The sequence below is a fragment of the Vanellus vanellus genome, assembly GCF_965231255.1.
Source record: "Vanellus vanellus genome assembly, chromosome: 15".
In the NCBI taxonomy this organism is placed as follows: domain Eukaryota; kingdom Metazoa; phylum Chordata; class Aves; order Charadriiformes; family Charadriidae; genus Vanellus; species Vanellus vanellus.
Window position 1 is genome coordinate 8082782 of NC_138920.1, and position 26091 is coordinate 8108872.

At 44.0% G+C, this 26091-nt stretch overlaps 1 protein-coding gene across 1 annotated transcript in view; it reads left to right on the forward strand.

The window, feature by feature from the left end:
• The first annotated feature begins 20928 nt into the window (after positions 1 to 20928).
• Positions 20929 to 26091, forward strand: part of EYA2 (EYA transcriptional coactivator and phosphatase 2) — a 126073-nt gene continuing 120910 nt past the window's right edge. The window contains exon 1 of the mRNA XM_082491333.1: positions 20929 to 21010. The gene's annotated coding sequence lies outside the window, so the exon portion shown is untranslated. The remainder of the gene's footprint in view (positions 21011 to 26091) is intronic.

Sequence of the window (26091 nt, forward strand, 5' to 3'; positions counted from 1 at the left end):
AGGATCAGCAGAGCCTTTCTGTAGGTAAAGGCCTTCAGGGGTAGAGACTGCAATGGTTTTAATAGGAACAATAGGAAGAGACCTTGGAGTGGTACAACTTCTTCCATGCCCGTAACGTAAAGCACCCAGCACATGAATGATGTTAATGTGGGAAGGAGAAGAGGAGCTGTGACAATAACTGTCCCTCCTTCCCCCTGCATTGACCCTCCCTTTCAGTAAATTCACGTCTGAGAAGTTTCATGATCTGGAGTTCCCGGTAACTGCAGGTCCACCTGCCCTGCCATAGCTACAGACATATCTCTGGGACCTCTGCAGAAAAGGAGGCTGAGAACAGGAGCACTTTAGTCCTGGAGGTCAACAATGACAGGATTTTACGCCATTTATTTTTGCTCCATAGAGGCCTGTGTGCCTCTATTAGCATATATACATATTCAGTTTCATTAGTCCCTCTTTCTCCTTGCTCCCTGCCTGGTAGAGCACCGTCAGTCCTGCCAGGGCCACAGCCCACGGAGGCTTCACAAACTGCCACGAAACACGGCTCGTCTGCGGCATCCTGAACTGTCAGTGGCAGGAACAAGTGGCAAATCTGAGCCTTCTGACACAAAAAACCCATGAAAGCTGTTTTTCTGTCCTCATCTCTAACGAATCTTGTTCTTCGTTCCTAGAAAGCAAAGTCAACTCCATAAATCAAGAAGTCTGTGGATTTGGGGTTTTACATTAACACCTTCATTCATGCTTTGCTGTGACCTCTTGGATTGGGGTGAATTATTCTACTGTGCTGGGAAATGGCAGCTCTGGAGCCAAATTTAGCACCTAGAAAATTTCCCTTGGCTCTTAGGTGCCATAATTTTAAACCTGACTCCCTGCTTAAAGACAAAGTCATGTCTACATTTGATTTCAGGTGTTACATACAATAATTTAAGTTAAATGGGGATCTGGCAAGTCCCTGGCTATGGAGGGGGTTGGAAAATATTATTTGGAGCCAGAAATGCAGCTTTCTTGGCTATGGTCTGTATCTACATATCAGCTCTGCATTTAGTCTTTCACTGACTTTCTCAGGTACTACAAATGGTGAAGTTTTGCTCAGCTGGAGAATCACCATCAGTACATACAGCTGGTTTGGAATACCTAATGAAGGGTGAAAAATTAGTCTTGTGATAGTTATTTATAATGCCTCTTAGGACAGTTAAAAGTAACTGAAAGGTCTCTGGAGTTTTAGAGCTTTCTTCTCAGTCTACTCCACTGCTTCCATTCCTTCTTTTGGGAAGGGTTTTTTCATATAAAATACAGCCTATCCTGGAATTTTATTTTAAAAAAAACCAAACCTCTGAAGAAATTCACAAAAGGCACCTTGCAGTGATTAAGATGCAGGGAGCCACAGCAAGAAAGCCACTGTTCATGCCCCCATGATGCCTGCAAAGGAAGGGCTCCTGGAAGGGCACAGTCTCCCAGAGACAGCTAACTCTAACTTTGGTCACAGCAAGTGGGTGCTTAAGGTTCTTCTTAATGCTGTGTCTAAATACACAAATCCTGCATTTAAATGCACAAAGCTTTCCGGCCATCAAATGTGGAGCTTATGCTTTACTTGCTGTCAGAACTGCCCACAGCCTCAGCAAGTCTATAAGAAAGGTAACTTGGTTCTCATCTCCTAAGTCTCTGTTCAGAGCTTTTGATTTTGCTCAGGAACAAGATTAGGCTACAGCATCTGTGCCACAGACTCAATATTTTCTGCCTCCGGTAACCACACTTGAAACACTATAATAAATGAGCTCTCAAAGTGCTTCACCGTCTGCAATCCAGTGCTGACCAGAGTAGATATACATAACGCGGTGGTCAGTAGCACTAGCAGATCTACTTCGGAGCTGCTTTTGGGATGGGAGGTGCTGGAAGGGTTTACAGAATCACAGAATGATCAGGGTTGGAAGGGACCTCTGGAGATCATCTAGTCCAACCCCCTGCCAGAGCAGGGTCACCTGCAGCAGGTTGCACAGGATGGCATCCAAGTGGGTTTTGAATGTCTCCAGAGTGGGAGACTCCACCACCTGTCTGGGCAGCCTGTTCCAGTGCTCTACCACTCTCAAAGAAAAAAAGTTCCTCCTCATGTTAAGATGGAACTTCCCACATGCCAGTTTGTGCCCGTTACCTCTTGTCCTATCCCTGGGCACCACTGAAAAAAAGACTGGTCCCTGGTCTACCTCCTGGCACCCTCCCTTTAAGTATTTATAAGCATTGATAAGATTCCCCCCTCCCCCCTTCTTTTCTCTAGACTAAAAACACCCAAGTCCCTCAGTCTTTCCTGATAAGAGAAGATGTTCAAATCCCCTCATCATCTTTGTAGCCCTTTGCTGGACCCTCTCCAGCAGATCCCTGTCTTTCTTGAACCGGGGAGCCCAGAACCGGACACAGTGCTCCAGACGTGGCCTCACCAGGGCAGAGTAGAGGGGGAGGACCACCTCCCTCAACCTGCTGGCCACACTCTTCTTGATGCACCCCAGGATGCCATTGGCCTTCTTGGCCACCAGGGCACATTGCTGGCTCATGGTCATCCTGTTGTCCACCAGGACTCCTAGGTCCCTTTCCACAGAGCTGCTCTCCCAGGAGGTCAGCCCCAACCTGTACTGATGCGTAGGGTTATTCCTCCCCAGGTGCAGCACCCTACACTTGCCCTTGTTGAATTTCATAAGGTTTCTCTCTGCCCAACTCTCCAGCCTGTCCAGGTCACGCTGTAAAGCAGCACAGCCTTCCGGCGTGTCAGCCACTCCTCCCAGTTTTATGCCATCAGCAAACTTGCTGATGGTACACTCTATCCCTTCCTCCAGTTCATCGATGAATGCATTGAACAGGACTGGACCCAGTACTGATCCCTGAGGGACACCACTTGTTACTGACCTCCAACCATACTCTGCACCACTAACCACAACCCTCTGAGCTCTACCTGTCAGCCAGTTCTCAGTCCACCCCACTGTCCATTCAGCTAACCCACACTTCCTAAGCTTGCCTGGCAGGATGATGTGGGAGACAGTGTCGAAAGCCTTGCTGAAGTCAGGAAGAGGAGGCAACACTGAAGGGGGAATGAAACTATATGAAATATTTAACTTTTACTCACCATTTCTAAATTTTGAATGTTGCAATTTCAAAACAGCAGTCATTCCAGCGATGAATGAAGAAAGAATTTCTTTATTAAAGATCCAGCACTCCTCACTGCTCAGTTAAGATGTAAGCACTCCAAGTACTCTAAAGAAAAAAGAAACATAAATCTATTCCCAAATCTGACCATCATGCTATAAAGGACTGTTCCTGCAATTGTTTTGTGTTTCCTAACTTAGAAATATCAATGGACAGAAAATAAGTTAAACCCAGAATACTCCTGAAGCCTTCTTAATCAACTGTAAAAAGGGAAAAGAAAAAAAAAAACCCTACCCTTAGATACAACCACATTCAGCAATAACAAGTAGAAATCATGGTTATTGTCAGCTGGAGTACAGGATGCTAAGAAGTTATCAATGCTATGATATTAGATATACATATATCTAAGCAGAATCAAGCACTCTCCAAGGAAGCATTAAGAGCCACGGATCTAAGCTTACTATCTGACTCTGGCATAGTGCCACAAACGCATTCCCTGGGGTCTCACACGACATATACCTGGTTTATCTATAAAGAGAGGAGATCTCAGACCTCAGATCTTCCCTCAATGAGGCAGCAGTGCCTCCTGCTGTACTCCAGGCTGCATTTATTCCCAGACGTCCAGTTCTGTCTGGTTTCAGTTGCCAAAGAAGCTATGGTTGGCATTTTGAGAAGAACTGAGGTGAGTAATGGAAGATGTGTCTAACTGGCCTCAAGAGCTCTGGAAACATCAGCCTGTCTCACAGAAATACACTCTGCACAATCCAGCATGGGACAACAGTGGGTGAGGCAGCCTGAGAAACCCAACAGATATTCTGTTCATAAACCAGCTTTTAATCCATTTCTGAGAATGTCTGAGAATCACAGCACATCAGGGCTGATCTGTGGCACCCACAGGGTTTCAACCTTCTCGGGCACGCTCCCCTCCTCTTGCTTTAGCACATTTCAGTACTGATCTGCAGGAAGCCCTGCTGCAGCACTGCGACCTTCTGCTGAACAGACTTTCACTTGTGCTGACCCATGACAAACTATCACAGTTGGGGAACGCTGACTGTATCATAGCCCACGTAAATGCCAAGTCTGCCTTAATCCAAAAACATCAGAAAAAGGAACTTGGGGTCAATCTTACTTAAGGAATGTGCCAAACTCCCCGGAGGTCACAGCAAGAGAACTAGCCCAATGTTTTACCTCTAAAATGGAGAGACAGAGAGGTTTTAAATCCTTTTGAGTCATCAGCCTGTAAAGCAGGTAGAGTAGCAAAATAAAAGAGGGGCTTGTCTCTGCTCTGGGCTGTAACTGGGAGCCTTTCACTGGAGAGGGTTCTTCCTCCCCCTCGGGGTGGTTTTCTGCATATCAGGTAGAAAATCTCTTTGAAAAACAGCAAGTCAAATCTTTCAAAACAATCATTATGATAACAAAGAAGAAGAATAATGGTAAAGACTACTCTGCCACCACGACTTCCAACCAGAAAGTTTCTGAAGGCTTTGCAGAAACTATTTGTCGAACCTCAGTGCAGGGCAGCCAGCTCCGGGGAACATCATCAACAACAAGCACCTCCGCAACGTGGGGCAGTCATTTCTCACTGCACTCAGAAGAGCTTCACTGGTGAGGCTGCTGGAGCCGGAGGATGCAGCTCTGGGCTGTTCTCAAAGCACACTGACAGGCGCCAGCAGCCCACCACCCTTCCCTCCCCAGCACTACGTTAATCCCAATAACATGCCCCAGTACTTACGTCAGATGATGGTACTGCTGAGATGGATGTCTCTCTGTCCCACCCTTGCACGATTTGAATCAATCTTGTTTGCCTGACGTCCAGGCTTTGGGGCTACGTAATGTCTGCAAAGCAGTTTGAGACTTTTGACTCGAAAGATGCCGTGGGTGCAAAGAATAGTCTTTTCATTCTCAGGCAAGTTTTAGACAACCAGTAAGTTTCACAGCACATGCGGGTGACTTCTACATTTTATATTTGGAGAAACTGAGGCAGGAGGCTACGTAGTTTCTAAAGGTCACCAAACAAAACTGTGAGAGAGCCAGCAACTAGGCGTACAGATAGCAACTCTTCAAATGACCCGTTCCACTCCTTTTCCCTTAAGGATCGGGAAATATCATAACACTCCCACTAACAGAAGGCAGAGAAGGACATTTATAACTGAAACAATTTTCATCAGTGAACAGGATTCCCAGATAACCTTCTTCATGCAAGCCCTGGTTCAGTGACAGGGTGGAAGGGGTTAGCGGACCTGGAAGCTGTGACACCTCTCTTGCCAGGACTGCCTGTGACCGCAGCGCTCCTGCCAGCCCGGCTCTGCAGGCTTGTGCCAAGTCCAGCTCTGCTGCAGTAATCCCCTGCCATCAGCAGGGCCAGGAAAAATGTAGCCTGCAGGCTGTGATGCCAACATCACTGCAGTGATGAGCCCTAGGGAGGAGCGCCAGGATGAATGTTAGCTCTTCTGTAACTAGAAGCTGCAGAAGTGGTAGCTGAAGACCTAACTGAGCTGTGGTGCAAAGGATGCAAAGGATGGCCTCAGCTGAGGAAAAGGTCAAAAAAGCAAGGAGGGACTTGTTTGGAGGCAGGAAGGTACCTGTGAACGCTAGTAGAGTCACTCCAGACTTACTCTGGGATAAATGAGAGAAAAAACTTGGTCTTGTGCATGGACAGCCAAAAATGAAAACCCAAAAAAGCAAAAACCAAGTAACACGGGGGAAGTATTTCTCCTCACCTCTTTCCCCCTTTACCCGTTTCATACTTCTTTTCTTCCTCATCCCAGAGGAAAAGCCTGGTCCATCAGCTAACGGGCAATCCACATATGATTTCAAATTTTCCTGAAACTCTCCTCAGAAACACTTTTCCTTAGAAAATTATCTGCTCCCTCTGCAGACCAAACAGTGCATCATCTTCTGAGCATCTATGCAAACCAAGCCAAACTTCTAAATCTTTGGCAGTCCAAAATTTGCAGCATAAAACTGGGAGATTTCGGGAGCTCTTCCTAGCTCTGTTACTGAACTCTTAGAACTGAGCAAGCACTGCATTTGTGCGGTCATGCAAAATACTAATTTTAATTCTTAAGACAGTTTTCTTCAGCTTCATTGATTGTCTTCTTTCCAAAACTGTCCTTGAGAGTAAGTAGGAGTAATCAAAAAAGTAAACCTTCTGACAGCAATAGGAATGTGAGCATATGGCATCCTTTCTGAAATGAAATAGCTGTTGCTCATTCTCAGCCAGAGGAAGGAAGATGTGACCACAGCATCAGTCTACATTCTTATCATACGCATTTTGTGTGCAGTAGCAAGAAATGCTCAGACTGAAAGTTTTTATAAGGGGAGGGGAAGTGGCTTCTCTGCTTCACGCACTAAGATCTGTCAAAGAATATTTGCAGGAAGGCAATTTTGAACTCATTCAGTGAGATCTTGAAAAGAAAATAAAGTGCTAAAGATTGAGCTCTTTGGAGGCTGAGGAGACTGTTCCTGTGCCAACCGCCTGGTACTAAACCCATTAAGTTCACAATGAACTATGCCCACAAGGAATGGGAGCAACAAGCATGCCTCAGGCTGCTGCAAGACAGTTCAAGAGTACAATTTGGAATATGTCAATTGCTGTTAATTTTGTGATCTGCTTTATCTGTTTCACTGTCTTTTTTACTTAATTGTTTTTTACTTGCTTATCTGTTGAAATTAAGCACCCCAGCTCCATTTCCTAGGTCACCAGTTAAAGGGATTTACCTTTTACCTGTTAAAGTGACTAAGTAGGTTCCTTAATTTCAAACAGTGAGACAGGTCCAGGTATGATTGCAGAGCTACATTTATCCTGCCCAGCCAGCAGTTACATCTGACGGACTTTCTGGCTGCCACAAGTTTTCTAGAGCCTCCCTGTCTTAGCAGGTTAGCTTCCACGCTAACCTGAAAAGGCTCTGCCAGACAGCCAAGCACTCATACTTTCTATCATCTCTTGCATTTTTTTTAGTTGAAATAGCCCGGTTTTGGCTTTCTCTGCAGAAAAAGACTTAGGAAAGGTCTTTTCTTTCATGCATATTCACAACGTTGTGCCAGGATCTAATGAGGCTCTGAACCGAAGCTGACACAGTCGGTCTCAGACAGAATAATCTCTCCTCACAGTGCACATAAGTGCTTTTTGGACTGGTTTCCTTTCTCTCAGGCAATTATAGGTGATTTTAAAGAGACAGATGCCGTCAGATTCCTCCTTTGTCTGACAGGCTTTTTTTTTTTCCTTGGCTCTCTCTTTTCTGAACAATAATTAAAAAGTTGGCATTCCTGCGGGACTTCCCAAATTTCTGACCACACTCACCACAGGGCTGCATTCCAGCACAAAATCCCAGCCATTTCCTGTTTTTCTGACACAACTAGTAAACAAGCACCCCAAAAGATCAGCATTGGCTGTGGGTAGTCTGCTGGCAAATGACTGCAGTTAAGTACAATTTTGTATTTATGAAGAACTCCCTTCTCGTAATAAAAGACAAAAGTATTTTTCCTACTTACTGTACACTTAAGAATAACATCCAGCTAAGTGTTTTATTACAATCTGATAGCCAGAAATGTCCTTGGAGGAACGAAATTACCTGTTACAATCCCTACAAAGAGCCTGGCAATTAAAAGCAATTAAGATCCCCGTTAGCCTTTCACAGCTCTCACCTAGCTGCCTGCCCAGCCTCCTGACTGTCTTTGTGGCCCTTCACTGGACTCCCTCCAGTTTATTGCCATCTTAAATTGGGGAGCCCAGAACCAGCATTTCACTCCAGGAGGGGTCGGACCACTGTGGAGCAGAGGGGAATCACCATTTTCTCCAACGTGCTGGCTGCCCTTTTTTTAACACAGCCTGATGTACATTCATCGCCTTTGTGTGCACCATTCCTTCCCTCTTCTTGTTTTCCCTGTGAAGAGATGAACAGATTCCTTCAATCAAAGATAATTTTAATGTGCTATTTATCTTTGCGTTTTGAAAAAAAAAATAATTAGGTGTTATTGGTTTTGCAATAACCCCACAGTTTTTGCAGTTTACCGTTCAGCCTTAATTTAGCCTCCTTTGTAGATACATTCTGGTTCTAGGAAAGCCTGAAGGAATTGAATTGAATTGGGCCCAAAATTGAGGGCTTGAGCAAATGTTAGACAGCTGCATGCATCTTTCCAAAGTAAAACAGATACTGAATGTAGCTGCTTGGAAATGAGGATTTTCTGCTTCTGCTATGCTTGTCATTTTGCAAGTTCTTGTTTTATTTATCAGTTTGGATGCACCTGACCTTGTCTGTTCCATCTTGAAAACCTCCTTGTGCAGAGACAGCAGCTGGGCAACTGTCCCGCTCACAGTCCCAAGCAATCAAATAACCCAACAGGTTTGTAGATACGTTTGTATCGGATATTGTTTAAGCAAAAAGAGGGTGGAAAAGAACTTAGTGATGTTCACCAACCTTCACCAGGACAGATTAGAAGGAAATCCCTCTGGGCTGCTCAGCTCGATATCGCTGCTGTCCTGTGGCTCTCTCTGACCTCACCACCCTGTCTCCTTCCTCCCAGCTGCCCCTTCCGATGTCCTTACCTAGCCGAGATGGAGCAATAAACGCATCTGGGTAAGAAAACACTCTGTAGGAAAAGGAAGAAAAAAGTCACTCTTTGTACAAATTTCTTTCCTCACGATGAACATGTCAAATGAAAACATATCTCCCCTCCAGTCACGGGAAGATGTCAAGCACTTTTTCTCTTTTCCTTGCCCCTGCTCTCCACAGTGTCTGTAGGGTGATTTTTGGGAGCCCTTCCCTCCATGCAGGCCAGACAACATGGGAACCCGAGGGAGCTGTGGCGACGCACACTGGTCCTGCCTCGGAGAGCCCTCTTGCTGCTGCCAAATATTCCCCAGAGGACTCAGTACCTTCATCCTGCCTTCAGGAATCTAGATGGTATCTTCATTCTCTTTAAAGCAGATCAAAAAAAAAAGCACCTTGGATCCAAACACACCCGAGTTGCTGAGGAGTGTTGACCTGGCTCTTCCTTCTGCTCTTGTTCTCCAGGCTGGTGACACCATCCACCTGTAAGCTACACCATGAGTGGCCCTTGTCTTGTACACTGCCTTCCATATTTGCTTGGACAGTGATATTAAGAGGGACTTTGCTTCCTCTGAAAGACAACACGTAGGTGCCCTGGGCAGGTACAGAGGTCAGCCAAAGCCAGAAGCACCTGGAGCCTCTGCCCCGCCAGGATGGAGATCTGGCGCAGCCCAAGGCCTCTGGCCTCATCAAGATTGAAAATTGAGATTGGACGCCCTCTGGTGCCGTCCTGTCCCCTGGAGCAGGGTGGCTGGCAGGGGCTGGTGAGTGATGGACCAGGGTCACCCCAGTCCTGGCCCCACCGGAGCCCCTGGGAGCGAAGCCTGGCCTCGGCCACAGCTCCAGCCCTGCGCTCCCTAGGGACCACAGCTGTAAATCTCATTTCTGTCCCCAGTTGGGACAGCATTGCCAGGGCAAGTTCTCAGCTGCCCTGCAGTGAGGGCTGTCTTTCACGCCCAGGAAAAGTGGCTGCAAAATGCCTTTAAACCGGAACAACAAAAGCCAACATCCACTCTGCAACAGGTAAATGAAAATGTAAGCGTTGGGGAAACGGAGGATTAGTCCTCTTGTGCACAGTAAACAACTTCCCCACCCCCAGGATCATTTCTGGGCTCCTCTCTCTTTAAATCATCAGTGGAAGAAACAGAAGGACTCAGTCCCTTAAAGCTCTTTCCTTTTTTTGCCTGTCGTTTAATTAAATTATCCTATAATGAAATCTTTCCCTAATGAGTCAGTGTTTAATAATTTATTAGACACTGAAGCCCTGCTTGGAGTCTCATCAATTATGTATCACAGCACCAGGCACTTTCAATCTCTCTTTTTTCATTTCTCATTCACTTCATTAAAAGCCCCCAGCCTTGCTGCTTCTGGGTTTCAACTCACTTGCCCAGACTTAGAGGTCAGTTCATTGATACCTGTTTTGCCCAGCGCTCACCAATAGATGTGTGTGCGCGTGTGTCAGCTGGTCTAAAATTACAGGTGGCATCTGTGTGCATGGCTGTGCACACAGGTACCAGAGCATGGTACCCGCCTTCCTGCCTGTGAGCAAAAATCTGTATTTATCACAGATTTATATGTTGCCACGTAGGTGTATGTATATGTTTGTAGATTTATAAAATCTGTGTATGTGTAGGTCTGTTTCTGTTAGCTTTTTCACATCTACCTCTATGAGGTTATATTTGCTTAAATATCCATGCAGGTATATATCAACACTGGCATTCCTGCATACATCAGTGTGCCAGCACAGTTTTCTAACTGCAGTGAACTAGTTTGTCTTATTCCACTACCTTTTTCACTTTTGTTCTCCTTAAAACAATAGCACACCTAACCTGTAGGAACCAGTCAGGAAATATTATACATGAGCTGTAAAGATAATGAGTTTGTACCTACTGAAGTGATCAGGACGGGACTACCAAGCACACATTGCTGCAGTTCTGACCATCACCCACAGAGGAATTTGGGGAAGGAGCTGACCTTTCACTGAGGTTTCCTGTCCCATTGACCATCAGCCCTCTGCAGTCTGCAGAGCCCTAAGCCCTCTTATAGACCAGGCTCCCTTAGTTACTCCGAGCTAGTTCTGGAGTCAGTAACTCCACTGACTACTTATCCTGGGAGCATTTTTCTGTGAAGATTTGTGTAAAGCACACTGCTATTAAAAACTGAGTCTAGGGGAACGGTTTTCCTAAAGAATTGCTGACCTTGGAAGAGTTATTCTAAAACTTCACCCATTTTCTCCAGCTTGTTTCATGGAGTCTGCTCAATTACCATAAAAACATAATCAGGTTAGTCTCCAGTTTGGGAATGGAGAGTCAAGCTCAGCTGTTTCTCACTCACGTGGTGTCCTCGGTAATGCTGGTGTGCCGGTGCTCCGGAGAGCCGGGAGGTCTGGAGCAGGTGAAGCCCCCGGCTGCACACGCCGGCATGGGGAGCAGAGCTCAGCGGGATGGCACTGGCAGTGGCAGAGCAGACCTGATGTTGAACCGAAGCTGTCCTGCAGAGGTACAGAGTTTTTTGGTTTCTTTTCCTGAGCAAAGCCATGCTTAGTCCATACACAAATTTGGGCCCACTGAAGCACCACCGGTTTATCACATCTTAAGGTCTATTCCACGAGAGAGACAGACCCACAGCATGTGCACTGGGTCACCGCATGTTCCCAATGACCAGACTCCGACTGATCAGGAGGAACCTAAGGCAGACCTAATCCCTTCTCCTCCTCTGAACAACCATCAGAGCCTGATCACCCAGCCACTGACTCCATTAGATGAGGGCTGCTCCTGTCCCTGGTGACATGGGGTGGGGATAGTGTTGGTCCACTCTGCTGCTCCCGCTTGCCAATTTTTCTAAGGATGGGAAAATCACACTCACTCACATGTACGTGCATTTGCATTTTGAATACCTAACTAGACAGCTGTGCATGGGAAGGATTTTTTTGATCAATTTATACCCCAAAGCACAAAATTTTATTTTCTTCTTAATTATCTTATCAAGCATTTCTAAAAGAGTTGTTAGCCGTAACAATCTCATCAGGCCTTTCAAAAAATCTATTGTGATTTTAGAGGGTCTTTCTTTACTTCAAATTGTTTCCTTTAAAGTGAACACTTTCCCACACCCACGGTAAGACTCTGTAACAGACACCAGTAATACTAATTTTACTAATTAAATGATGAACTTCTTTTTTTAAAAAAAGGATGCAGCCTTCCAAAACAACCCTGTATTGGTGTTACTGGAACCCTGTGTTGCTCATCAATAAATATTCTGTGTCAATAGGCCATTAACTATTAATCCCAGTGCTGGCCATTTGAGAACTTTACATCAACGCTCCTGTTATTTTACACATTGCTTCTCATCTTATTAAGTGACTTGCACATATGGACAAGAGCACAGTCTCGCAAAAGAGCCCACATCAATAACGCACAGGATATCACCTCCGATAAGAAAGGGAGAGAATCGCAAGAAAATGAATATGTCTGTGGCTATCATGAGTATTTATTTACACTGAGAAGAAAGAGAACCCACTCTTGAACAGCTTATTGTATTACCTAAGCTGAACTTCCAACATATGTTCACTCTCAAGCACATTCTGCCTTCATTTTTTTTATCCTTAGAGCAAATTTGGTGTCAGTGAGAGATGCCAGACTGAGGAGCAGAGTACACTGATCGCCGTGCAGGCTGCTGCCCAAATGAGCCCCTCTCCAGGCTCAGCTCCCTGCTGCTACCCGATGCAGCCGGATGATTTCCAGGGTGAGAACTGAGCTCTCTGCTCCAGCCCTACGGTACTATCAAAGAGTATCACCTCCAGGAATGCGTTCTCCAGAATAAGAGAGATGACAAGGGGAGAGTTTAATGGTTTTGATTCTCACCCTTTTCTTCAGCAGTACCTTGCAGCTAAAATGCATTAAACGCAAAAAGCAGGAGCAACAATTTATTTTAATGGTGAAAAATGGTGCATCAATAAACAGTGATTTTTCAAATGAATTCAATATGCTGAACATTGTTCCTCCCAACAAATCCTCTCCAGGCACCTAATTTATGATCTCAAATCAAATCCTCACCTGTTGATTTTAACCTGATTCTTCTGTAAGTCACCCTAGAAATATTTAGATTCCCCAACTGGCTTTTCTCTTCCTTCCAAGTAACAGTTGTGCAAGTCCACAAAACTACTCCAAGCAATTACTCAACTGGACAAACTAAGAAATACAATATCCTGTATCCAGCTACTAGAGATGTCCCTGCAGTATTCCTTAGGCTGTTACTGAAGGTGATTGACAAAGTTTTGAAAAGTCCTATTAGTGACGTATATGGTGAGACTGAAGGGGAAAAAATACTCACTTGTTTTAGTTCTAGCAAAAAAATGGAAGTGCGAGGGTAAGCAGAGAAGAGAGACTTGCAGTAGGTGTCAAGACCATGTCTGGCAACGTGGTAGCCAGACAAACACGCGCGCACACAGATAGAATTGAATAATATTGAAGTGGCAATTGCTACTCTGTGATTGTGTGGCTCTAATTCCTGGCATTTAGTTGGCCAGAATTCAGCAGGAATTGGTGTGTCTTCAACAGAGAGAAATGATGACAGTGCAACAGCTGTGCTCGCTTGCAAACTGCATAACGATACGCAGGTTTTTATGGCTCTTTGGTCTGATTCCCAATAGCAACTATCCTATTATCCGTGGTCAAGACAGGTTAGCACCTGCTAAAAGCAATTTCTCATAAATTAGTTCATGTCAGCTCTTGAATGGCTGCTACTGAAGCCCAAGGCCTGCCCGCACCGCGCCGCAGCGGCTCCGCTCGTGCAGATGGCCGTCTCCCCGCAGCTGTGCGCCGGCACGGGGCAGCCCGGCAGAACAAGCGAGGCAGTGTGCGAGCTCTGCCAGGTTGGGGGGGGGGCGTTTGCACGGGGACCCACGCCCGTGCTGTGCAGATGGTGAACGTGCTCCGTCCCGCTGGGGGATTGCAGGGGAGGAGAGCACGGAGTCTCCGTTTGGATCTAGACCCGGGTATGCCGGCGGGCCTGGCCGGCTGCAGGAGGCAGAGCCCAGCCCTTGCCCTGGGTCCCTGAGCGGCCTACGGGGACTACGCGTGTCTGCCTCGGGGAAACGTGTCCTCTGTCAGCAGTCAGCAGGTCCACGGCTCGGACCTGACTGACGCGTGGAGTGGGGCTTACCCAGCCACGCCGGATTCTCGTGGAACGCTGGCCATTATTTTTACATGACATATTTCCAACCCAACACTTCAAGGGAAACCCTGGACTCTACCAAGCATCTGAGGCCAAACTCAGCCCTAAGTCAATGCCACTGTGAAGGTAAGGATGGTCCTTGAGTTAAGAGCAAAATTTGAATCACTCAGCTGTACAAATGCAGGTCTGCCTCCAGTTCTCCCTGCCCTTTGGCCGCCAGGCATTAACACGTTTCATGCTCTCTGCATAGACCCACGCACATCTATTTGTGCCCACTCCACGTACAACTCCAGAGACATCATCGTACGAGACCCACGAGCAACAGCTTTGTAGGCTGAGCTGTGGCACTGACCTTGGCGTGGACGAGCCGCTTGCAGGACGGCGCACGCAGATGGAACATTTCCTCGACACAGACAGACCTCTATTACACAGAGTCCAGTAGGTCACTGTAAGTGCTTTGAATCAATGAGGCATCTCACGAGAGCCCATGCAGGCCCCCGATCTGGGATGAAACCTGATCGCACAGCTCGATGTGTTACAACAATTTTTCAAGTGCATTGAAAACAAGGGGGCTACGGGGCAAGCAGTTGTCTCTCCTGAGGAAATAGCCAGAAAAGGATGAGGTTTACACGAGGCATGTTCACGATCATCAAACCGGGATTTGAACAGACCAAACCAGAAAGTAACAGTTGTGAACGGGGGAAGCAACAAAACCTGATGCCAGTCAGTTGACTGACAGTGGTCAGAGCATGAGTGATCGGCGCGACACGTTTCCCTGTTATGGCGATTTCATTGACCCGTCATTAAAGAGCAGCACTCCTGTGGATGCCCCGGTTATCACCTTGCAGACCAAGCAGCCTTGTTTTCACGTGTGCAACTGGGATCCAGTCCTGCCCTTCGCTGGGCATCTTTCACCCCATCCCGGGTTCTCTAGTCGCACCAGTGACAGCTGTGGGAAGCCTGTACAGCCTGCCCAAAGCAGGCACAAGGGCTACTGGGAAACACTACCTCTTCCCCCACCTCCATTATCACACCTATTTTTACTCATTTTATGACTCTGGACTTTCTTTTCTATTTCTGACAGTTTTGTCACCACCTTTGTTTTCATTTCCAGAGGATAATTTTCTCCTCATTTTTTCCCCTGCATCTGTTCTTCCTACACAGCGTTTCTCATTTTTCTTTTCCACTCCGTCCTACCACCTGCTATGCTCTTGAAACTGTTCGTTTCCCCAGTTCCTTCTTCCTCTTTATTTGCAGACAGCTTCTATTTTTAACACAGCAATTTCTTTAGCTTTTGGACAATGTACAAAACACCGCCTAGAGATTTAGGTTTCCAACTAGAGGGAGGCTGAGCAGACCTCTGCCCTTCCTCGGGGGTAGTGATAATGTGAGACGCTTTTCAAGCAAAACACGGACGACTTGCTAAGCAGTCTCAAATTCATGTTAGCTAACAGCCAAACTGGACGGGCATACCGTCATCCACAAAATTAGTGATGACTCTCGAGAAAAACAAAAATTTCGTATTTTACCAGGGAAAAAAGTGACCATGGGAGCAGACCCCGGATCCCGCTATGGTGGTGTGGGTACGCACAGGCGCAGAGCCCCAGGCAGTCATCGCTTCTACAAAACAGTATTTTCAACACATCCAATTGCTCAACAGTTGAAGCCCAGCAACAGCAAATACCAGCAAGCACACAGCACGGATGCTCAGGAGTTAAATAGTCACAGGGTTAGGTGCACCGATCCGGCAGGACAGCGCTTGCTTTCAGACATACTCAGCGGTCTGAATAACAAAAAGTAACTTGGAAAGTTGGAAAAAGCTATGAGAACCAATGCAGGAAAGTCGTGGTCAGCAGGAGCATAAAGACCTCAGTTTACAGCACCAGACAGGATTTTTAAAAAAAGAAAAAAAAAACTACCAGAGCCAACTTCATCTGTCATAGGCAAGCTGATTACAATCAATAGACACTTAATGGTCTCTCAGAGTCCCATCTGGACAATTAGCAATAGCATTAAGCAAGCGAAGACGTATTGTAAGTCTGTTTCTTCAGTGGAAGTGACAGAAAAGAGAAATAAGAAACCAAATTACATTTTTAGATCCAAATTCTTCTCTCATTAATACTGCATAAAACCTACTGCTGCTGGTAAAAGTGGAACAAATGTCAAAGCTTTTTTTTTCTTTCAGCAATATTCAGACTTTTTTGTTGTTGTTTTAAATTTAAAAAATTCAATCATCTCAGTTTCAAGCTGCAATAAAAAGTATTGAAGTCAGGAGGTAAATATGAGTGCCAGTGAAGGAAAGATTGGCCTTTGGGGTATTTCTTTTACAACCAAAAGAATAAAAAATAATCATTTTGAATGCCCCAGACTTCCTTAAAATCAAAGAGCAGCATTCACATTTTCACTGTCTCAACCTTAAAATGCAGCAGGTATCATCCCAGGCTTTCTGATGATAGAAAATTGCACTAAAAATAATTGAAAAAAGGGATTTTTTTCTGTACATCTTTTGTTTTGTTCATGGCAAACTGAAGAATAATGTATTAATCAGGCAGAAGTGCTTAATGTACTCTCAGTTTTATTAAATATGACACTGCTGCACTATGAATGACAAAATTATACATCTACAAGTCATATAACTAAATTACCGTCTCCACTGTGATCTCAGGACACTTTTCTTGAGAAATGGAGTAGATCCAGTACCTTGCACAAATTTAGTTGATTGTCCTAAATTTTTCTCCTGCAATTCAGCCAACCCACTATTGTGTAAATTTTGACCTGTGATTTCATAGAAAATAAAGACTAAGGTTTTAGTTGGATTGGGATAATATTTTCTATTATAGGCTGTGTTCTTTTAGTGTCTACCAGTCCAGATCTTAAAAAAAAAAAAAAATCAAAGAAAGTAAATTATGAATATATGAAGTTCCTGTGTGAGATGTGCTTAATTATTATCGCAAGAGCAAAATAAGAATCTGTGCACACAGCTGATAAATTGGGTGCACTCTTGCATTAAAAGTAATTACCTGCTTTGTGTGCCATCAGTGAACTTACATGGATGAGACAAATTATCATACAGAACTCAAGTCTATAATACAAAAAAAAAAATCAATTCTGAAAGCTTTTTCATCAGCCCAAGACTTAAGAGAGTCTGTCAGAGAGTACAGTGCTGGGCTCCATAAATTTTGGCAAGTTATTAGCACCTTTCTATATCCAAGCGGGTCTACTAGGATCAAATTTGCAGCAGATGCTTTTAACTTAATCCATGGAATTTTGCAGACAAAACAGACAAATTGCACAAATTTATGTCAATTTGCCAATGGAAAGCCATATCCTGTCTATACATAAGTTATGTCGAACAATTAAAAAGAACTGGCGACATATGCATTCCTTATGCGTTTGCTCCGTGACATATCTACGCATTGAAGATGATAATCTCAAAATGATAGAGCAAGAAAACACAACAGCTCTGAGCATGCTAAACTTGTATTACGGTAACTTACTGCATCGCTTTCCAGTGTAACAGAAACTCCTCTGAGCTCAGCGTTGCCCCTCTCAGAATCAAATTACGTTTTAAACCTGCAGTGCTACTATTTTCCTTATCTTTGATCTACTGTACGAAGCAATTTTAAATCTGTCCTGAGTGGACATGTTTTCAACAAAGTTTTTAACTGTTGGACTGGTGGTGAGCTCTGAATTCCAGGAGCAGCAACTCGCTTGTAAATACTTAGCAAATCACTTCATCCGAAATAGTTGTCAGTGAGCTAGAGCCTATGTTTCTTTGCAACATCTTATGTTGTATGTCTTACTCTTATCAAGAGTTCTTTAAAATCGTTTTATTAAATACTGCAGAAGACTGACAGTTCTCCAAACTGACGGCCGTAACTGAGCCACAACCAGATGCCAAGAGTCGGGCCACGGTACCAGTTACGTTTGGCAGGATAGGCTGCTGAAATTCTTCTAGTTGTTGAACTTCTCCTTTAAAAACCCTTCCTTTCCTCTGCCATAATGAGTTTTGCAAACATATATAAAAGATGGCACTGAGACAGCTTGTAACATATTGACTGGGTTAACCAGGTCTGCCTAGAAGGTATGAAAGTGATACAGAAAGCAATCCTGAATGCTGGCTGCTCGCTCCTAATTGATTTACATAAATGTTTATGTGACTCTGATTTGATAAACATTACATGCAACGTTAAAGGATTTGTAGGGCAGATTTTTACAGCTTTCCATTTGGTCTCCATTTACCAGCAGCGACAGAGATCAGACAGAAAAGGCCCGGGAGGAGAGGCAGAGAAGGACCAGGAGACCTAGTCTCAGAGGTACTAAACATCAGATTAAGTTTGTCATTTCTGATGGGCTGTTATAAAAGCTTTCTGGGATCCCCAGTACAAGAGAGACACGGACACACTGGATCAAGTCCAGCAAAGGGCAAGAAAGACGATTAAGGGACTGGAACATCTGACATATGAAGAAAGGCCGAGGGCTGGGACTGTTCAGCCTGGAGAAGAGAAGCCTCCTGGGGAACCTTATTAATGTGTACAAATATCTGACAGGAGGCAGATGAGAAGACGGATCAGTGATATCTAGTGACAAGACAAGAGGCAATGGGCACAAAATCAAATGAAAAATTCCATTAAAACATATGAAAACACTTTTTTTTTTTTCAGTGAGGGTGGTCAGATGCTGGACCAGGTTGCCCAGAGAGGTTGTGAAGATGCTCAAAACCCGACACGGCCTTGAGCAACCCGCTCTGGCTGACCCTGCTTTGAGCAGCGAGCTGGAAGAGGTGATCTCCAGAGATCCTTTCCACACTCAGAACTTCTGGGATCCTGCTGTACAGATGGGGTCGGAGCAGCGATGAACAGCCACCTCATCTTGACTTACACCATCCAACAGGTTGGACCTCTACCAAGATACTGAAGGCAAAAGTGATTTTTGTTACACTCTTGATTCTGTACGCTGATCTGGTAGCACACAAAATTTGTTGATAATTTAAAATTTATGACTGTCAAACACAGTGGCAGCACTGTAGAGAATTATTTTTTTTCTGAACATGGTGTGGGTGTCTGTATGTTAATGCCAATATCCTACACCTGGGTATAATTGTCATTATTAATACTGATGTAAATGAAATGTTAATTCTTGCTAATAGATTAAACTATGAAATGCTTTAAGAGCAGAATTGCTACAATAAAAGCAATTGGGTTGTTTCTTTGTAATTTGATGGCCCACAGAAGTGCAGAAACATATCTTATGGCTTTACAAATCTGTGATAATTTCCTTCAACTTTTACTTTTATTGCCTTGTCATTAAATTCACATTGGGTTCTTAAAACAAAAATGTTTAAAACAGATGTGGCTGTTAAAGTTACAATATGAATTTTACAACCCTAAATTTTATGACACTGAAAGAAATTTCAGCCACCAAAGTCAGAGACAAGAATGGAAGCAGAAGACAGTTCTAAGGGTGACAGATTTCCACGATTAGCAAAACCTTAAGCTAACACAATGCATACATTATGTACTAATTGTGTAAGTCAGTGTTCAGAAAGAAAATTATCCAACCCTCTGCGAATTATCAGGACGGAATAGCAAACAAACAAGAAAAACATGTGAGGTAAAGCTTTAATGTCTTAGTTCCACTTCTGTCCTTTATCACTTTCCTCTATGGATCTAATTCATGAGACCTAAATAGTTCACTGTACAGTGATCCACACTGTCTTTCAAGCAATCCTAAGGCAAATACCCATTCTAAAAAAAAATCATGATATTTCACAATATTTTGGAAAGGAAATTCAACTTCCATTTAATCTCACTATAAAACACCCGATATCTGATTTTACCAGAAGTCCCACTATGGGTAGACAGACAGACAGAAATGTAGACATGGTCTCTTTATGCCTTAAAATAATTCATAACAAGTGTAGGAATGACCTCTCGCCGTATATTATCCCACACAATATATTTTCCGATCTTCCACGTGAAAGGCTCCGTGCTAATTTCTCATTTCCTGGATTTGAGTCTGCATGCCACAACCCTTCACCAGTATGTGCATGTTTCCTTTGCTCCCTTTCAGCGAGAAACATCTTCTCACGTTGAATATTCTTCTCAGGTCAGGTTCAGCAGGATTACATCATGATTATCCCAAGTGTGAAAGGTAAAAAATTGACTTTGGCCTTACTTCTTGTTTTCTCTTGCTCTCAACCTTTATTGCATTTCCAGTTCTATAGACCTCTAAAGCTTTGATCTTCTTAGCAACTGTATTTCAGTCTTTTCCAAGGCAATTCGTATCAATGGTCATTAGCTAAATGTGAAATCTACGTATTTCAGATATGGACTGGATGACTCTCTACAATGAAACACCCATAATTTGCTTTAAAACCTGTCCTCTTTCTGTTGTTTATTCAGGTCTACACACCTCAGCTTTGTAACCGATTTAAGCAATTTTAGCGAGGGTTTAGATCTCATGCTCAGGGAGAGTGGAAATTCCAGACTAAAGCACTCTCTAGTGAGACTGTATCCTCTCCCTGTGTGCTGTCAGAGCACACTGAGGTTTTTCTGTCGGGTTTCAGTGGGATGTGTATTTAAATAGTGGTATTATCTAATTAACCCATGCAATCAAGTTGCAACAAAGATTTGCTTTTTTTTATTTATATGCTCTCCATTTTTAATTGTCTCGATGTTGTTCTTTAACTCGGTCTCTCCCAGAAGAGCATCTGAGCAGTACTCCTCTCAGCAGCAGCGTCCCTGCACCACACTGCTCTGTGTTTCTCCTCTCAAACTCTCCTGTAAGCGAGCTCCTGTGGACTTTCTCCTGTTCCCCAAGCCCTTGTTCTCGCTTATATTTTTTCTAAGGACTGGGCAGAGGCTTTCCAGCCTTGTGCTGGTCCTTGATTTACTGCTTTTCCTCCCGTGCACTTCACAGTAACTTCCTCGTCCTTGTTATTCCCATCATATCAAGCACGTCCTAGAAAACACAGCTTTGTCAGTCAGCCACATTATGACGTACACTTTTGGCTTCAGCAGAGAAAAAAACCTTTTCCTCTTCTCTTCCAGTCGTCCCAAGCTCCAGCTCCTCTTCACCAGCAGCCACATTACCTCACGATTTCGGCAGCCCTCCCTCTGATCTCCCCTTCCCTCGTGACTGATCTCAACGCTGGCCAGGTAACTTTCCATATTAGCAGCTAATCTCTCTGCTCCCATATGGTTGGGGTCAGTCATCATTTCCATGACTTATTTCTTTCAATATCCGTAAAAAGTGAGGAAGTCCTTGGCATCAAGTAGCTTTAAATGATGTCAGGGGTCAACTGTGTCTTTGTTCCAGCACCGTAAATGTTCCCCCGTGCCTGTGCTCACCTCCGAACGCTGCCCTGTAGCGAGCAAGGGGGTAACACAGGTGTCCTTCCTTCTCATTTAATTTACTGCAGACGTTATTATATCCGTAGCTGTTCAGTTAAAAATAATACGGTCCCTTTTCTATCGGCCAAGTTGTAGGTGCCTGAGAAACGTCTGCGTTAGGAGGGTAAGTCTGGGGCTTGCAGGGAAATCGGACAAAATACTGCCTCCATTTCCAGCATCACAGTGTCAGCAAGTCTCAAATCTCTCTCAAAATCTGTATCATCCATATGAGGTCACAGAGGCAAAAGAGGAAAAAATACATATGCAAAATAATCTTTTCAAAAAACACAGTGATCCGAGTTGCCAGAAAGCAGAAGCTCCATTGCTTAAGGGAGGTACGTAGCTCAGTTTGACAGATATCAGCCCATTTTGCTCAGGTCTATTAAACTTTGTCTGTTTTAAAATTATTTTCTTACAATTCCTCTGCCACTGCTGTATAAGATCTACAAGTAATGATGCTTTTACAAGTAAAGAATATGTGTCTGCCAGCATCTTGGCTCCTCTGTCATCTTGACAGGTTCAGAGCAAGATTGAATATCTCTTTGATTAATGCTAATGCTTGATTAGCGTACTAAAGCTCTCGTGAATGGTAGTAAGCCATCGCATAGGAAAAAGCATTATATGAAACATTTAGAAACTGGCAGGAGAAAATGATGTTACAGACCTCTTAACATTTTAATTTTTATAATTTATTGTAGCTAATTTATGTGCAACTTGCATGCTATAGTATAGTGTTAACATTATTTGGAAAATCAGAAATCTCTATGATAATAAGAGACTCGTGTACATACGTAAAGTCAGGTATATACTGAAATTCTTCAAAAGCCTCCAGACATTTACAAGTCCAGCTATTGCATATAGCTTCAGAAAATGTATTTCTTTGCTGAAAGTATCACCATCGGTTCCCATTCACAAATAGTTTGGACACGATATAATAGCGACACTGCTTCAAACCAGGCAGCCCCCAGATTTCACAGATGTGCTGTGGAACTGGCTGCCACCCAAGCAGCGATATACTCCAGTCAGAGCAGTGCAAAGAGATTTCACCCAGAAAGTCAGACCAGCTCCTCCCTAGGACTGCAGAAAGCAGAGCATCAGGGGTGTTTGTCAGCACTGACCTGCATGTTTTCAGCAGCAGCAAAAATAGATGGGGCATCATCCACAAGTAATACCAGCTGGGGTGTCCTCCGAGACAGCACCACATTTCCTTTTGTGCTTAGGGAAAAAGGAATACACAGAAGAACGACGGGAATAAATTCCACCTGCTGTTTCAGGACATGTTCAAGAGGTAATTAAGGCTCTCCTGGTCACAAGCCCCCTATACAAGGAAGCAAAACAGCAGAAGGAGCAGAGGGTCTGTGTAAGGTTTTCATCACATTAGGCAGCTCAAAGTGTTGCTATTTAGATCCCGACATCCTGACCCACCTGGGTGATGTCTCTGAAGCTTAGAAATACTGTAAAAATAACAATCTCACACACATTTCACTGGGAAGTTCTTGCCTCCTCCCTTCTTTTTAGTATGGGCTTGACATTTGGTGTTGTGGGAATCAGCACGGTGTCTGTGTCGTTTGCAGTCCCTAGTGTGACTCCACCTTTGCCTGTGACTGATTCATGCAGTTCAGAAATGCTAGTCTGCAAACACTCACTGGAGTCTGGTGGAAGCTGAGTAGCTATCTTCTCTACTTAGTTGTAAAAGGTGGCTACTAATATAATTGACTATTGCAGCATTAATGCAAAGGTGAAGTAATTGATTTTGAGAAGCATTCAGATATGATGGTGATACCACCATGGAAATGTACACAAGTAGATTAACCTTCATATTCCAGCAGCATTTGAATAATGCGTAGTACAAAACATCTGGGACCACATATTAAAAGGGGGATATAAAAATCCTGACTAGCCAGCGACCATCCAGTGGATGAAGCAGTACAAGATAATGCAATTATGATTTAACTGAATCAAGCACAGGGAAAAAGAAACAAAGAAAAGCAGCCGCACTAAAGTTACAACATTAAGTCTTGAATATCCTAGTTTTTGAGTGCTTGAGTTAAAAATTTCAACATATTTTGTGAAACGTAATATAAACAAGTTTTGTGCAGACTGTAATGATTTCAATGGAAGTGCACGTAGGTATGGCTAGGCAGTATATAGTATCCCTGACACTTTTCTCTAAGTTACATGACAACTGGGTCTTGCACATGAGAGAAACTAGAGATACATGTGAAATAGAGACAAACAGGCATCCATTTCTTGTACCAGCTATGGCATTGAGGAATACGCTGGACCTCAGCTCTGCTTCAAAGTTCCTGTCAAGCAGCTTTCCAGCTCTTCACAGCTTCCCTGACAAAAAAACTCATAGAAAATGCCAGTAGGAAAACGATATTATGTGAAACTAATCTGGTTTCACATCCTGTCACAGCCTCCAAACCAAGTACCTCCCTGCTGAAAGATTTGCGTACCTGTGACCCATTCTTGTGTTGCCCCGAAAACTGAGCAAAGATGGGAACAGATGGCTTAGAGACACAAATGAGTTGATTACGACGGTTCAAGCTAAGCTTAACCTCTGGATTTGGGCCTCATTGTGCTCTGCAGCTGAGTGATAACCAGAGTAGACACTCTCTCACACATAAAAATTGGGAAACGTTTCTGCAAGGTCCTGGGAAACGAAATATCAGAGCTGTAAATGGAGCCTTCCCAGATCTTCCCCAGAATGAAGTTAACATCCCCAATGCTCAAACAGTCAAAACTGTGCCTGCCCAAAGGCTGTCAAACTGTGCTTTGGGACATGGCCCTCCAAACAGACTCCATAAGCTGTTGAAATGGCCCTGCATTTTGCTATGGTCATGCAAAAATTAGGTCTCAATTGAAGAAATTTCGTTCTCACTCATTCCTGCTCCACATCTCCATGAAGATGGCCACTGATACCTGTATAGCCCCTTTCACATGAGCAGCTCAGCAGGTCATGAAGATGGTGACCAAACTTATCATTTGCTGATGCGTACATGGCAGCACTGGCAAATAACGTTCTTGTCATTCATTCCCAGCTCTGGTAGAAAAAGCATCTCCCTGGTGCAATGTCCCTTCTCCTGCCATCCCCCGGCAGAGATGGGACAAACACACCGCAAGGACTGTCGTGTGCTTTCACATATGGAGCAGCTCAGCCTGGGCCAGGGCTGAAGCACTTCGATAGGGAGGAGGAATGAGGGATGAGAACCCATCAGTACTGCAGTGGGGGCAAAAGTAGTTTGGCTCTGAAGAGTATCTTTGTAAAAAGACCATCACGGAGTATTTACTCCTCACTGTGATTTCCATATAAAAATATATGTATATTACAAGTAAATGTTGTTTACTAAGACTTAACTTACCAAGATCAAAGTCTGTTTTGTGTGTGAGAGTTCTTTCAGGCCTACAGCTTCGTCACACACTATTATGCAGGTCAAATTAGAATCTCAGCAACATTCATGGTACCCCACTGTCTTAATGAGTTTAAACAGGTGAATTTAGTGAACCTGGATTTCTATAATCGAATCCTTAGTTTGCTGATCCTCCGTTGTTCTGGTTCTTTCAGGCTGACAGAAATAAAAATCAGTAAGAACTTATTTTTGGCACTAGAGGCAGTGGATCTGACTGAATACAGAAAAACAGCAGATCAACTGAAACGCTTCCATTATTACATGGTCATTTTGAATGTTAAACTTTGCTTTAAGCCAAAGAACACGTTAAAGAAAATAAAGCTTGAATATATTGTTCCCACATTTGCAAACCACTAACATAAGAATATTTTTGAGCATCCTAAGTATTCACCATTTTTGGCTATAACTTTATCTCAGTCACCATCTCCAATGCCAAGTTTATTTTTAAAGAGCAGTCTAGTTCCTTCTCCTTCAGGTTTATGCAGACAGCTGTTTTGTTTTGCTCTTCCCATGCTATGAAAAATCTGTCATTCAGTATTTAATTCTAGCACCTAACTGGCTCTCTTGAGACAACAGAAGAGCCTCCAACAAATATGAACCCATCAAGATCCCCAAGTAGGATAAAAAACCCCAAAGTGAAGGCTAAAGCAAAACAGCAGGTCAGGAAGCTCAAAGACTTGTAGCGTTGATTTCTTTGGCACAAAAACCACTGGGTTAGTCCAGTCCATACTCTGATTTAAATGGAATTATCCTGAGGTAAAAAAGAAGGAATGCAGCGGTGAATCAGGCTCATTGTCTAGATTTAGTACAAAGCTGAGATGAAGGCACTGGGCTGCGTGCGATGCAAGGTGTAAATGAACAACACGCGTGCGCAAGGCTTGATCTGTTCCTTATGGCGCTCGCTAGACTGTGTCAGGTATTTGTCTGCACAGCTCCCTGGGCCACACCAGGCTTGTCTGTTTTGTAATAAAAAGATTTGGCTGCTACATCAAGATCTTAAAAAACAATTGGAGCCAAATGGTGCAATAAGGCCCGGCCATTCCTCTGACAAAATTTGAAAGAAGCCACTTTTAATTGGGGGGTGTTTAAAGCTGCAAGCTTGTGTTTGTCAATATGTACTTGGGAGCAATTTGCTGTCCTTGCTTCTAATCCCTTCATGTGGCTGCCCAACAACTGCATTTGATTTTTTCATCCCTTGTGAAGCTTTAGGGTCTGCTCCTGCTGTTGCTCCTTCCCTCCTCCTTGTTATCCAAAGCAACAGCCATTCCCTGCCCTGAATAACCTGCCGAAAGCCGGGGTTTGGCTGGCCGGTCGCAGAGACTGCGAGGTTTCGGGTGGGGAGAGGCTGTGGGGAGGAACCAGGCTGGGGAAGAGCGGAAGATCAGTAACTCCTCAAGCCCTTAACATGGCTTTCAGCAGATATTGCTCTACTGT